Source organism: Lycorma delicatula, chromosome 12 (genome assembly GCF_047948215.1).
Source record: "Lycorma delicatula isolate Av1 chromosome 12, ASM4794821v1, whole genome shotgun sequence".
Classification (NCBI taxonomy): domain Eukaryota; kingdom Metazoa; phylum Arthropoda; class Insecta; order Hemiptera; family Fulgoridae; genus Lycorma; species Lycorma delicatula.
This window is the reverse complement of record NC_134466.1, coordinates 17,463,677-17,476,206: the sequence shown is the minus strand read 5'-3', so window position 1 is coordinate 17,476,206 and position 12,530 is coordinate 17,463,677. Positions and strand designations below refer to the sequence as shown.

The 12,530-nt window shown below is 34.8% G+C and overlaps 1 non-coding gene across 1 annotated transcript; it reads right to left on the bottom strand.

Moving 5' to 3' along the window:
- Nucleotides 1–3,572: 3,572 nt before the first annotated feature.
- Nucleotides 3,573–3,770, bottom strand: LOC142333524 (U2 spliceosomal RNA). The gene has a single exon (XR_012758625.1). It is a non-coding gene; the product is annotated as a U2 spliceosomal RNA (small nuclear RNA).
- Between the last annotated feature and the right edge of the window lie 8,760 nt (nucleotides 3,771–12,530).

Here is a 12,530-nt window from a genome sequence, read left to right as displayed (position 1 = left end):
CATTGCCTTAAATTTAGAGTAAATGTTGGAAGTGGCCGCCATCTTCTACAAGCTTCAATTCTTTTTACAGCGTTTCTTGCAACTTTTTTCAAAGTTTGTGGCCGGATATTTAATACAGCTTGTTCAATATTGACTTTCAATCGTTCAAGTGTTCGTGGTTTGTTGCTGTAGGCTTTTTCTTTGAGGTAACCCCGTAGAAAAAAATCCGCCGCAGTCAAATCTGGAGATCTTGGTGGCCGCAAGCCTCGACCGATAACACGATTACCAAAGAATTCCTCGACGAAATCAGAAGTTGAACCTGCGTAGTGCGATGTCGCACCGTCATGTTGTAGCCAGCAGTGTCTGTCTTCCTCTTCCAAGAGTGCGATGAACCGAAATAAAATATCCTGATATCGGTGTACTCGAAAAAAATAGGACCGATTATTTTCTTCCGCAATATCGCGCACCACACGCCCGACTTCTGCGGGTGTAATTGTTTTTCGTGATAAACGTGGGGATTTTCAGCGCTCCAAATTCTACTGTTTTGGCTGTTTACGTAGCCATCCAAATGAAACCGTGCTTCATCTGTGAAAAATAACGAATCCATAACGTTAATTCCCTCACGCAGAAATCGACGGAACCGTTGACAATATTGTAGCCGTTTTTATTTGTCGGGCTCAAGAAGTGGATGAACCGTTTGAATGCGATAAGGTCGTAATTGTAATCGTTTGGTCGCCCGATGAACAGTCGATTTAGACAAATTAATTTCAGTAGACAAACGTCTGATCAATTTATTTGGCGAGGCGAATAATCGGTCTTTGATTTCAGTGACTGTTTCTGTATTCAACACTGACGCAGATCTTTTGTGTTCCTTGTTATTAACAGAACCGGTCTCTCTAAATTTTGCGACTAACCTTAATACTGATGTTTTGTTAGGAACTGGTTTATCTGGGTACTTATGGAGAAACAAATCTTGCACTGCAACCACTGATTTCGTACTGAAGTACGACTCGACATTAAAAAAAACGTTCATCTAGCGAAAACACCATCTTGTCTCTAGCGATACACTGAACGTTATGATTGCATTGTTGTTACTATCGGTAGTGTTCTACTGCGTCGCCGCGATGTTCATATGTTGGACGAGTCCATTTCAGTAACGAGTAGGGGAGTAAGCTTGACTTTTGAAATTTCATGGATGAGTGATTGATGGGTTGCGTTTTATATGGGACACCCTGTAGTATTGGATTGTTAGAGTTAGAGTGTAACGACTTCACCCGCTTTCAAAATGTACGGGTGTGTTGTAATAACGTAAAATTTATTTATTTTTATAAAAGTTTTATGTGTCGTGTTTCTTGTTTAAGTTTTGAATTCCTGGACCGCTTCGTTTGTCAGTGTTACCTACAATTTTGATATAGATGGTACAGCGTTATATAAGGCAATTTCAGGTTCGATTGATAGCCCACCTGTCTGCTCTAGTGGTTAACTCGTCATCGCAAATCAGCTGATTTCGAAGTCGATAGTTCCAAGGCTCAAATCCTAGTTAAGGCAGTTACTTTTATATGGATTTGAATACTAGATTGTGAATACCGGTGTTCTTTGGCGGTCGGGTTCCAATTAACTACACGTCTGAGGAACGGTCGACTTGAGACTGTACTTCATTTACAGCCGTACATATAATCCTCATTCACTTCTGAAGTAGTGTCTTACGGTGGTTCCGGAAATTACACAGAAAAAGAGAGAGGTTCGATTGATCCTACTAAGGGCGGTAAGTATTGAACAGTTGAGATAAGTACGAGTCTTTAAAGTTAGTGGTTGTGTTTTTCTGGGCTCTCTGATTTTTTGTAATTCGGTAAGGGATTTCGGTATTTTTTACGGATAGTGGGATTCGTACTGTCGGTTTGATTATTTTTTGGAAGTGCTTTTTTATTTTTCTCGAGTTTTGGACGCTGGACTAATTTTTATTAGATTTTTAGATATCGACCTTATTGTCATCGACAATAGGGTCTATAACAGACTGTTCGTTAGTGACACAAGTTAGTGCGGGTTAGTCGTTGGTGAGTTGGTAAGTTGTTTACTTTGCTGAATTTATTATCTCTTGTGATAATATTCTTGTTCTTAATAATTATTATTAATCATTATCGGTTTGAAGAAAACTTGTGATACTGAAATTAATTTTTAATTTTAATTTTGTTTCTTATCGGTTTTGATAATTGGTTTGTAGCTTAAATAAACGAGAAGCTACGTTTAACAAATCGAACTAACACTATAGAGGAAAAGCCGGATGAAATGGAGCCTACAATGGTGAGCCTGAGCAGGGAGGACATGGAAGTCCCTCTTATGCCGACCGCTCCTATTCCGAAGGTAGTCCCTATTCTGGAGGTTGCCCTTGAACGGGATATTGCCGGCCCATCGGTGGCGGGTGGGCTTCCGCCTAGGCCTACTACAAGCAGCAGGAGGGGAGCCAAGAAAATAAAAGCTAGGCAATAGGCAATCCCCCACAGAGGAGGAGGACATTTCCCCCACCTAGATGAACTGTGAGGAAACTTGAGCGCCTTGCTAAAGAGCTCAAGAAAAACATCGATAAAACCTAAGAAAACAACGATCGATACAAACATAAAACTAATCCTAATAAAGGATTATTGGAATTTGGAAATATTTTGTCATAACTTACTGGTGTCGCCAACACGGCCCAGATCGTCTGCCGAATATGGTTGTTAAGGCTGCAGTTGGAGCTGACCTTGAGGTGATTTTAAGTGTATACAACACCTGTTTGAAGGAGGGAGTATTCCCTTTGAGGTGTTGGCGGCAGCGCCTGGTTTTGATTCCGAAACCGGCTTGCCGTCCTCCTATCGGCCTTTATCTATGATAGATACATTGGCCAAGATTTTTGAAAGAATAATACTGCGCGGTTGAGGAGGAGGGTGGACTCTACCGAAATCAGTACGGTTTTATTAAAAGCCTATCTGTACTGGATGCTGTTGCGGATGTTCGAGGTTTGGCGCAGCGAATCGTTGCTGGCCACCGGAGATCACTCCACCGGCTGGGGTTCCGGGGGCTTCCCCCACTTCCGAACTAAAGCTGATGGCATTAAGTATGAGAGTTGCGAGAGTTATTGGTGTGCGTGTGTCTGTGCGCGGGTGGTGTATACGTGTTGGTATGTTTGATGTTGTTTTGCGCTAGGTTTTGTTTATGTGTGTGTCTGTTTTTGTGTGGAGGTTTAGTCGGTAGTGCGCAGGAATACATACGCTGTTTTTACTATCTTGCGGAACTTGTTAGCGAGTCCGACACAGCTTCGGCGACCGTAAATGGGGTTCCTCCACCTCTTTATATTGAACGCTTCATTATTATAATATACCGCTACCGTTTCTATAATATCGTATTAGTATTTGTCAACCGTTTTTGTGGTTTTTTTTTGCAAGTTTTTGAATTTTTATCGATATTTTTCTATCGAGTAAAGTTTATTCTTATTTTTTAATTCGCCCAAAGAAATTTATTAACGGCTTCAGACATTCTTATAACACTCCACTATCGAAGGAATTGCATAATTATTTCCAAAAGATCCTCTGAAAACAATATTTACACGTCGTTTTTTTTTTTGGGGGGCCGGTCCCGGCGGTATTGCAATACCGGGTCAACTCGTGACAGAGGTAGAGCAAGTTCCTAGCAGTTCGTCATTTTCTAAAAATCAATCCAATATTTTGGCCCAGCGATGCCGGGCGTATCGGTTATTAATCTGATAAGAACAGATATTACACTTGTTGATGTAGTTTAATAGAACTTACACTCGCAGTTTAAACGAACGCTGTTAAAATTATTAAAATAGTTTATGGAATCGTGCGCGTTGATTTTTAAACGGTTTAATTTTTCTAACTTTCTTGAAACAGAGTAAATCGTAGTAACTTAATTAAAAAAAAAAAAAAACTCTTCGAATTTGTATTTCGAGTAAGGTCTATAAGGGTTTCGGATGAAAATATAAACTATCTTGTTTAGAGAGTAAACGTTTCTCACCTCCCTCCACGTTTTTTTTTTTTTTATCACTGATCACTTCTTTCCTATTACTGACATTTCTGTCGCTTAAGTGTGATATAATATCAGGAACCGAACGGCTGGTGTATCCGGTAGGAGTGATTCAGGGACTTATTTTCCCGCCCGGTCGTCGTAGAATAAGCCTAATATCGAAATCCTTATCTGGTAAAGTTCGGCCTATCAAGCCATCTATAATTTTCTTTTTTTATCATAAAGAAAGATCTTGTAATCATTATGATATTTTTAAGTCAAAACTGTTGCAAATGACCTTGACATTGAAAGTGGCTTAGAATGTAGGAAGTTAATAAATTTAACTAAAGTCGGCTGTTATTATTACATTCGTTTACCTCCTACATAAAATTAGAAAACTTTCCATTAAACTGACTGTACTTTTTAACTTAGTACGCTCTGGTTCTGTAGCAATAAGCTTAATTTATTGATACGGTCTAACAGTAAGTTAATATGCCAATTTTTTAAGTGAGGTCAATTATGTACGTCTTCGTTAGGACAATTAATACTTCTTTTAATTAGAAATTATTAATTTTTTTGGTACTTTTGAAGAAAATTAATATAACACTAACTTTTTTATATTTTGAAAAATGTATTATTTTTTAAAATAATTATTTAGTAGTATTATTTATTTGAAATCCACAAAAATGATTTTATCAGGAAGTGCATACATTTACAAAATAAAAATATTTTAAAACTTCCACTAACGTGAAAATTTTAATAAATTTTACTATTATCGATTAAAACTTCTAATTTCCCACAATACAAGAAGCAGAAAATTTTGGTTCCTAGTAGGAATAAATTCAATAGCAAAATTACAAAATTATATAATAACAAAAAAAATAATTAATTTTGTCTCGACAGACTAAAAAAAAAAAAAAAAAAAAACAAAAATATTAATTCTGTAAAACCTTACTTGTTTATACGAGATCTGTAAATAAAGATGACTATAATTTCATTTTATATGCATATTACGTACGAATGCACGTGTGTGAAACCATTTATAACGAAGGAAAATACAATAAACCCTAGTCCTGAGTAAATATGAAAACTTCTGAAGCTCATAGCTCCAACACTATTGGTTCTACATAAAAAATGTATAGGACCATTTTTGTGGGAAATTTTGTCAAATTTAATCTTTAATACAAGTTTTCGCTACGAGTGATAGTTTCGGAAATACGAGCAAAATCCTAAAAAAAAGTCACCTTTAAAGGCCCTTTCCCCCTCAATCTAACCCCACACTCGCCAGGACTTTTTATTTTCTTCAAACTTAGGTAACGATAAATAACTATACCAATTTTCAAAACTGTCGGCCAGTCGAGATGTATAAATATCTCGATTGGCCTTTTTGTGTCTAGTTTGATCGGGTTATCTTCTGTATACTTAGCTCGTTCATAATCGAGTTGTTTGTCCTCTTTTCCGCCTATCCGACGCGAAACATTCATCTATAGGCCCGCATTTCAGTTGAATTCTCTTCCGGTTTTTCACCTTGATTGTCCATTTCTCAACGCCGTACATGACTATCGGGAAGACTAGTAACTGATGCAGTCTCAGGTTTGCATTCCTCGTGATCCTTCCAGATAGCTGTCAACTTTGTAAGCGCCTTCTTCGCCAAGATAATTCTTCTTCGTATTTCAGCCGAGGTGCCTCCATCTTTATCTACTGTAAATGTTAAATATACGAAACGGTTCCCCTTTTCGAAATCGCATGGCGCATCACCGATTGAATAGCTCTGTTTAGATCATAACTTTTGTCTTTCGATGTTTCAGCCTTAGTGCCTCACTTTCGTGTCAAAAACGGTCGAGGACCTCCTTTATTCACTTTTTTATACCTTACTAAAATTAAAATACGAGCCATTTTTTTAAAGTGAGTTCCGTTTTGAAATTAAAAAAAAACAAGAACACTATTCTTAACAGTTTTATATGTTTGTGAAAGAGCCTGTACTTTAATTTACTTTTCTACGTAATTGCCGCCGATATTAAGGCACTTGTATTCTGAAACCGGCTTTTGAACACCATCGTCATAGAAGTCTGCCGCCTGACTTATTAACCACTGCAATACGGTCGCTTTGACGCCATCATCGTCGATAATTTAAGCGTTCGGTCACAATTTCATAGACAGTGCTTCTCGAAATTTGAGGAAACTCTTCAGATAGCGAAGAAATCGTAAAGCGTCTGTTCTCTCTCACATTTTCGTCAACTTTCTGCACCAAATCTTCAGCAATGACAGAAGGTCGTCCGTTCCGTTTGTCATCATGAATATTCTGGCGGCCATATTAAAAGCTCTAACCCATTTTCGTACCGCTCCATCGCTCATAATGTTTTCTCCGTACATTTTACTGATCTGACGATCAATTTTAGCCGCTTTCCCGCTTTTAGCACTGAGAAAACGAATCGAACCAGGTATTTCACTGTCGGCGGCATTCTCGATCGGCGGAGGCATTTTAAATAATCACAAACAAACGTAAACACAGTCGAATATTTCCGTAATGGCGTCTGTGGCTTGCCAACAGATGCGGGTACACTGTGCGCATGCGTGGAATGCTGACCGCAGCGCAGCAGCGGCGGAATTTCAAAACAGTACTTACTTTAAAAACATGCCTCGTATTACATTACCCAGTTATGTGCAAAAAATGTTCGTAGATTCATTAAAAAATAAATTTGTAGAAATTAACTTTAAAAAAGCGTCTGATTGGAGTAATTAAGGTAATAATACAATAGTGTAAAGGATAAACTCTTTTTAAGCAACCGATAGAAAAAAAATTTAGGTAGATGTATAGAATGAACTACAGAAAAAAGCAATTTCCAAGAATCATCTCTTCCGTAACCTGTTTGATGAAAAATACTACTTTGATGGTTATTTCAAAATGACTTGCAGTTGATCGGTTAAATAAATATGGAAAAGATTTTAAAATGACTTCAGTAACCAGAAGGAAGTACTCGGTAATATATATTCCTAAATTTCAGAGAGCCTTAACACCTGCCTTCTTTACATCTTTTCTTATTTTCATCTTTCTTTATTTTCCTGTTTAGCCTTCACGAATTACCGTTCAGACCTTACTTCAGAGGATGATATGTTCGAGGGCAAATGAAGTGTAATCTTGTACAGTCTCAGGTCGACCGTTTCTGAGATGTGTGGTTAATTAAATACTGATCACCAAAGAACACCGGTATCCACTGTCTAGTATTCAAATTCGTTTAAAAGTAACTGCCTTATTTTTATATAGATGCAGTTTTCTCACCTTCATATTTCTTATAAACAGTTTTTTGTGAGTTTTAATGCATTTTTAATAAAAATAATAACATTAAAAATATTACAGCGACTTAAAAAATTATATTTCTTAAATTTTAAGTTTTATTAATCAGTCCAAATGAAAGTTTTTTAGTTGATTCGGTAAAGAGTCAGAATTTAAAGAATTAATTTATTATTTAAAGTGTAATTTTTCATAAGTCGATGTAATTTTTCTTGAAAAGTTTTTTTCGATTATGTAATTCTATCTACTTTGAATTTTGGCTTTTTTTAAAAAAAAGTAGCAATTTTATTTTTAAGTACTTAAAAAGGGCAATGTAAAATTTTTAAATCGAATAGAAAATAATTACTGTAAATTTACTGAATACATTTACAAAACTTTTTTTGCGGTTTTAATTAGTTATTACGTCTTGTTATATCATTTGTAAGGCGATTAGAAATCATTTTTACTTAAATTTACGATCAAAAAGTGCCTTTGTATTCTTGCCTACCTCCACGGTGGAGCGGTTGTGTTTCTATCTTGGCCGAATGGTTCTAGGTTCAAATCGCCGGTTAGTCTTTGTATTCTTCGCAAGCTTCAAAAATCTACCCGATATTAAAAAACCGCATTTGGACATCAGCCTGTAGTCTCTGAAGAAAGTAATAAATGATATTTCTGCTAAATTTGATATCAGAAAGTTTCACACTATTCTAGAATATTGAGACCTTGGCTTTTTTTTCTCTACTTTTAATATCATAATGGATCACTTTAGTTCATTTTATTTTTGACAAGATCTTTCTTTTCTTGCTGATTTGTTATTTTTCAGCTTTTCTTTTTGGCAGTAATTTCTAAGGGTTTCAGATCTTCTTGTTCAGAGTACACCCGGCTTATTGTTTTCTTGGGTTTTGATAGGAATCTTGTTTCTTTATTATTTAATTTCTCATAGTTTCCGGTTTTCGTTTTTAGGTTTTCACGGGTTATGTCTAATTCCTCCATGTCTTTCTGTACTTCGTATAACCAGTTCGGTCTGCTTTTCTTGTTCCAGAAAAGTTCGATTATCCGTATGGTCTCTTACATTCTGAAAATATGTCCTAGAAAGGAAATTCTCTTCTTTCTAAATTTATTAGTTATCGGGATGATCGTTTTGTAAATCTCTTCGTTTGGAATAATTCTCCAAACCCCGTCTTTTTTAATATTTTTCCCGATGCATCGTCATAGAATCTGTCTTTCAATCTTTTCCAGTTTGTCGGTAAACCTTGTCTGGTACGGTCCAAATACGGTTTCGCATCCGTAAAGTATTTCTGGTCGGATAACTGAGTTATAATGTCTTAGTTTTGTGTTTATGGACATGCATTTTTTGTTATAGATTGTATTTTTATTGTGGCTTTGATGAGTTTATTTATTCTTTCATTCCAGTTTGGATTTTCTTAGTGGTTGTGTGTGATGTTTCCCCCAAATATTTATAGTTTTCTTCTAGTTCTATGTCATTATTGTTTATTTTTACTTTGCTTATGCATAGCGGGTCTCTCACCATAATTTTGTTTTTTTCGTATGAAATTTTTAGACCAATTTTTCCTGCAATCTCTTCCAGTGTTGACAGTCGGTATCTGACCTTTTCTCTATTTTGGGATAGTAGGGCTAAATCGTTCGCAAAGCCTAGGCAATTTACTGAGATACCTTTTCCTGTTTTAACGTTATTTTTATTTAATTTTTTCCAATCCCGTATTATAAATTCAAGGCCACAGTTGAATAAAAGCGGTGACAGTCCATCTCCTTGTCTCAGTCCTGTTTTGATGTCGAATGGATCAGATATTTCTCCTCTGAATTTAACCTTGGATTTGGTATCCGTTAGTGTTAGTCCGATGATTTTGACTAGTTTTGGGTGAAGCCCTAAATTTCTCAGGATTTTTAGCAGGGATTCTCGATGTACACAATCATATGCTTTCTTGAAATCAATAAAAGTCACTATCAGTTGTTTATTCCTTAGTTTATGATACCCTATAATTAATTTTAAATTTATAATTTGTTCTGGGCGGCCTCGCCATGGTCTAAATCCCCCTTGGTATTCCCCTAGTTCTTGTTCCAGTTGGTCTTTGATTCTGTTGTAAAGACCATGGCTTTATTCGATACGTAAATTATTTTAATTTTGTTGTTTGTCTGTAATTTTTTCTATTAGTTGGCTCGCGATGATGCGTTTGATTATTTGAAAACTATCTTGATATATTTATTAAATTATTATATTTATCGATTATTAGATCGTTAATTTTTTCTTAGAATAATAAAAACCAAAATTTAAAGAACTAAATTTTTCCCTGGCCCTTCTACTCTTACACAGGATAGGTTTGGTGGATTTTTTTAACCCTTAACTGGTCGAGTCGGCTCTATATGGCCCGAGAAACTATTTTACGTTTAATATTTGCCTCGATACTATTAGGTCGGCAAACCTGTTAGTCTCCTATCGTAATCCGTTTTATCGGTTAGTATCAGTTGTCTCTTCCCTTAGTTTGTGTAATATAAGTAACAAAAATAAGCTATTTGACCCGACGCGACCGGTTGTATTACAGTACTGCGAAAAATTTTCTTAAAAATTTAGACCGCATTTTAGTAAAAAATTTACTCGTTAAAAGGTATCTCGCTCCGGGAAACTTAAAAAAACTTGAACAAAATAAAAATATATTTTGAAGAGTATGACACTACTGTATTGATGTTCAACAACCCGAGGAACAAGGTGTGGAAGTTAGAAAAAACGTAAACGCTATCACCTTTGTCCGAGCACCAAGGGCAATAAATATAACATTGTTTGTATGAAATATAGACGTTGTATTTTTAAAAATCACACTTCTTTTATTTTCAAAGATCGTGATTAACGTTAATGTTGGAAATAAAGAATTTCTAACTCTGAAATAATTAATTTAAGAAAAAATTTATACAAATCTACCGTTCGGGATATCAATTTGACATCCAGGCAAATTTTGCATCGTTTACTTGTAGATGTTCGGCTCGGTTCAAATATTTTTATTTGAAAACATATTTACAGATGCGTTGTAAGTTTTTTCTTTTTCCTGTTTAACCTCCGGGAATTACCGTTCAGATATTACTTCAGAAGATCAATGACGATGATATATACGAGTGTAAATGAAGTGTAGTTTTGTACAGTCTCAATTCGGCTGTTCCTCAGATGTGTGGTTAATTGAAACCCGACCGGCAAATAACACCGGTATCCAAGATACCGGATTTGTATTCAAATCCGTATAAAAATACCTGGTTTTACTAGGACTTAAACGCTGGAACTCTTGATTTCCAAATCAACTGATTTGGGAAGACGCGTTCACCGCTACACCAAGGTGGATTATGTGTTGTAAGTTTGTCTTCAATAATCGATCGGGATTAATTATATTTTAACGCCAGTAAAGTTCACCTAAAATGAAAATCTGTATTTTTAACAAGATTTTGTAATTTCTGTTTCTCGTTGATTATTTTGTTTTAAACAAGGAGATATTTATTTCTATTTGATTAAAAAATAGTTTGTTTTTCTAATATAAGTCCTCATTTCTTTTTAATTCGAATAATGTATTATTAATTTAATTTATGAATGTTCGGGTTATAGTGACCCGACGCGATTAGTAACGTTATAAAAAGAGTATAACCAGTTAAGGGTTTAGCCGGATCCATCTTATTTTTTTTATTAAAACACATAAAATATGTTCGAGAGGGTAAATATAAAATAAAACCGGTAGGAAATGTTATTTATTTATTAAGAGGAAGCACCTAAGGTGTAACAAATGGTTTTTTTTTTTTTTTTTTTTTTTTTTTTTTTAAATAATGATGTTCATTAAACTGCTATACTCTTTGATTAACCTAAAATTACTAACTTACAGTTAGATTTAGCTAGCAGATATATAACAGCGCATTCAGTTTAATGAAGAAAATGTTAATTACCTCGCATCTCTTTTTAAAATGCCTGGTACAGAACTTTTTATTGACCTTCTCTGTACCGTTTTTGGCAATGACTTATGTATCATCTAAGATCGCTTGCAATCAATGATGTTATGGCCCCCAATAATTAACTAAAGCTACTGACTTGCAAAAGATTTTTCATATTTTAACGGAAATATCCATTTTGACCATCCTTGAAGCCGTTTTGACTAGTTTCGGTCTGACGTCTGTATCTCGCATAACTCAAAAATGATTAGCCGTAGGATGTTGAAATTTTGGATTTACTACTTTTGTAACATCTAGTTGTGCACCTCCCCTTTTTGGAGTCGAATGCAATCGACTGGACTAAAAGAGCCCAAAATCCAAAAACTTTGGATTTTGGACTTTTTCTTAATGCAGTAATAAGCCCTGATTGAGAGCTTTTCAACTATATATCATAAGTGGTACTTATTTTCATCGGTTCCAGAGTTATAGCCAAATAAGATTTAAATTAATTAAACATTTGGATCTTACAAGGGAAAGGCACACAGATTGAAATCCGACTTCTTCTTTAATTAATTTTTTTTTTTTTAATTTAAATATGCTGATTTATGAATAATTATTAACCTCTGATTGTAAAAACCGTTTCGCTATAAATGATAATTCAATAATAACAATAAAAAAAATAAAAAAAATATCAGAAGTTATTAATGAAATAAAATTTTATATACTTTTCATTTAAAAAAAAATGTATATAAATAATTTATAGGCATACAAAGAAGTCATCTGATGTCCACATCAGATTTTTTAAATTTTTTAAATGTTGATTTACTTTTAAAAAAATTTTTTTTTTTTTTTTAATTTTCATGTTTATTCTGGATTGTGATTTTACAGTATTATCTTCACATACTTTAATATTATTATTTTTATTAGGTAGATTTCATAAGAAAGCTATCTATTGTAATGGGTACCGTGATTCGACTTCCGGAAAATTTTGACATATCTTTGCGTTTCACAATCCCCAGACCCCCAAAACCACCGTCAGTGGAAAAGTTTATATATATATATATATATATATATTTCACTTTCTTGTGGACAGGATGACTGCCGTAATTTTGTGGCATTCAATTTCAAATTGATACATAAAATATAGCGATCCAAAATCTCGTTCGAGTTTGTTTAATGGGCAAAATCGGACCGTGGGGGTGGAAATGGAAGCTTTTTCGAAAAAACGAAATATCTGTGTAATTTTCTTGTTAAGTAAAATATCGAATTCGTTTAAAGTTCCTACTATTCTTTGAGTAAGGCCCTAAAACTTATATAAGTAAAGTTTTTTGATATCACCAACCGCTGGTGCAGGGGGTGGAAAAAA